The following is a 3408-nucleotide window of genomic DNA, read 5'->3' on the forward strand; positions in this document are numbered from 1 at the left end:
CTTGATCAGTGTGCCTCTACTTTAATACTGTACAGTGGTAGGCGGAGGGGTGACTTATCTGCATTGCCAAACTGAAAGAGAGAAAAGTCAGGTCATCAGTCTGGTTCTATTCTCTGGCAGAGCTGTGTAAGGCTGGGTTCACATATGTGTGTAACCTGGATACATTTTAAACCGCATCCAATTTGCATGATGTGAATGGAGCCGGTTCACACATTGCCAAGGTGGCTGCCGTGTGGTTTTCAAGGGTCCTGTGTGTTTTTGGGTCCGGTTCAGGTGCGAATTCAGGCAAAAATTTGCACCTGAACAGGAACGCATCGGACTCCGAACTGCAAATGTGAACCCAACCTAAGGCTGGCCATACACGGTTCAAATCTCGACTGATTCAGCAGGAACCGGCCGAGCTTCGATTCATTACTGGGTATACTGAATTTACCAAATTGATTTATCAACTTTGGTACAACCAGCCTGCTGGATTCTCTTTCCGACTATCGCTAGTGACGGCTATAGCCGATAGTGATAATCACTGTCTTCTCCCAGCTGGGAGAAGACAATGGCCCGGCAAGAGGGATTCCGAAATCAACACTTTCTGTGTTAATGGGGAAATCGAGCAAATTTCTTTCTCGCTCTGTGTATGGCCACCCTAATGAGGTGTGGGAGGAGAGATAAAGGATTCCCTCAGACAGTTCTGTGTATTTCAACTCCTGTATTTAGCAGTTTGCTTGGGGTTCAGCTTTAAAATCTAAGTTACTATTTCCTATGCACTTACATATTACTGTAAATTCATCACAAATAAAGCAGCATCATCTTTGTTAAATACATTCAGTAAGACTTTTACTTGTCAATGCCTCTGAAATGAGAACCAGGTTTATCCCCTTGCCTACTGGGCACTTTCACTTCCTACCTGACCAGGCCAATTTTCAGCTTTGAATGAAAATTGTGCGGTCATGCTACACTTTACCCATATGACTTTTTTTTTTCCACACAAATAGAGCTTTCTTTTGGTGGTATTTAATCACCACTGGTATTTATTTATTTTTTTTGCTAAATAAAAAGAAAAAATGATAATAATTTTGGAAAAAAAACAAAACCCTTTTTTTCTTTTTCTGTTATAAAATGTTGCAAATAAGTAATTTTTCTATAGGATGCGATTCCCAAGACCTTAGTAGTAAGTTTTAGCCTTCATCCCATGAAGAATTTGAAAGGGGTTTTGGTACCTCAAACCAGTGGATTGGGACTTTACGGACTAATATAACATGTAGATTGTTGTTAAAAAAGGGTTTTTTTTTTTTATTCAAAAAAGATTGATAATATATTGATACAATAATCATAGAATGTGTGGGTTATAGACCCATAGGTGTTGGTGAAGATAAGAAGGAAAAGGTGATATTGTGATATGGTGACAATGGTATGTCTCTCTATTGTTCACGCTTCAAATGGCGTGAGGTCCGTAGGGAGAGAGATCCTGATTCCTACGCGTTTCGGCTTTGCGCCTTTTGTCAAGGAAATTATTCCACCATATCTGTAAGTACATTAGGTGGTTAGTAGGATATTATGCTGCCAATGAAAGAGATTCATTGGTCGCCAATAATATACATACTTGTTTAAAAGAGATCTGCCATGGGACCTTGCTTCTGGTCCTTATGCTTCCACACAGAAATTGGGGGTGGACACTTGTCGCTGGAGTATAAGATATGAGTAAGTAAGTGAACATAATTGTATATGAGAGAAAGATTTTTGTACTTACAATCAATGTAGTACATGATAGTACCAGTAGGGGAACAATCCTCAATCTTGATCCTATTTGTTCTAATGGGACATAGAAGTCAGTTAGAGTTAAAGGGGGTAGGCAAGGTCCCATGGCAGATCTCTTTTAAACAAGTATGTATATTATTGGCGACCAATGAATCTCTTCCATTGGCAGCATAATATCCTACTAACCACCTAATATAATTACATTGTCTCTCTATTTACAAAACATTACAGCCTGATCCCGCCCCGATGCAGCCAGGAGAGACAATGGGCGTAGCAGGGCTGAGTAATGGTCAGCTGGGTACTAGAGGCAGAGCTGGGAGGGCTGGTTTGCATCGGGCTGGAGGGGCGGAGTTCCGATCACAGCCGAAAGCAAAATGGATGTGTCGGCTGCCAGCACTGTGAGTCCTCCTCCTCCCCCCAAGTCCCGACTTCTCCCTGCCTATGCTAAATATCGTGTCTTCAGCGATATGAATATCGCCCACGCCCGCAGAACGATAGTGGATATCACATAGACTATCGTTCAGCCCTAGTGTGGTCAGCAAGTGGTTATAATACAAGGTAATGAAATGGAAAGTCCAGTTTACGTCACTGAAGTTTTAAAATGTGTCAAAACTACCAGGTTTGCAGTATAGATGTTTAAGGAAAGCTAGTTTTCTTTTCTTTTTTTGTTTATTCATTAGAGCTGCACGATTAATCATAAAAAAATCACAATCTCGATTCAATCCCCTCACGATCTTAATCCTGCATTTCCATTATTCAGTGCAGAGACTTTCTCTGCTCACAGTTGTCAAAGGGAAAAAAAAAAAAAACGGCCAGCAAAGTTTATCACAACATTGCTAAGCCTGAGAGATAAGGAGAAACATTGTACAGCAGGGGTCTCTAAATTATGGCCCTCCAGTTGTTCAGGAACTACAATTCCCATCATGCCTAGTCATGTCTGTGACTATCAGTTTCACAGTGCCTCATGGGACATGTAGTTACGCAACATCTGGAGGGCCGTAGTTTGAGGATCTCATTTGTACAGTATCTTTTAGATCAAAGGGTTGAACTTCAGTCTGTAAACGAGGGCAGTTTAACCATTTAAAGACTAAAGGCCCGAACAAACGATAGGAAAATCTGTAGGGAAAATTCGTCCGACGACTGATCTGTCGATTTTCGGATTGTTAGTATGGTGCTTTCAACAGCCGACTCCGACTTTTCGGCTGACAAAATCCTGATGTGCAGGCTATATAATTTTTGTCGCCCGTCAAAACAACGTCCGATTTTCGTCTCGTTAGTACAGATTTAGACGGAAAAAAATCTTAAGAGCAAGACCAGGCATGCTCAGAGACGAAAGAACACATACAAAACAATCCAGCACATGACATCACTTCTGAAGTAGAATTCTGCCGTACGGGAAAATTCATATGAAAATAACCTCTTCACTTTCCACATCAGACTAACATGCCACAAAAAACGGACGACAGATCATTCGATAATCTGATCGTGTGTACGGGGCTTTAGCCTTGTTCGGACACTTGTTGCTTGCAAGTTAAGACCACGTTCACATTGGTTTTATTTTACAAGTCAAATCGGAGCCAATTGCCGGCAATGGCACTGTCCGAATCGGTGCAACACCAACTTTGCGGCGCCACACTGATTCCCAAAAGTAGTTTC

The sequence above is a fragment of the Pelophylax lessonae genome (assembly GCF_965119305.1).
Source record: "Pelophylax lessonae genome assembly, chromosome: 10".
NCBI classification, from domain to species: Eukaryota; Metazoa; Chordata; class Amphibia; order Anura; family Ranidae; genus Pelophylax; species Pelophylax lessonae.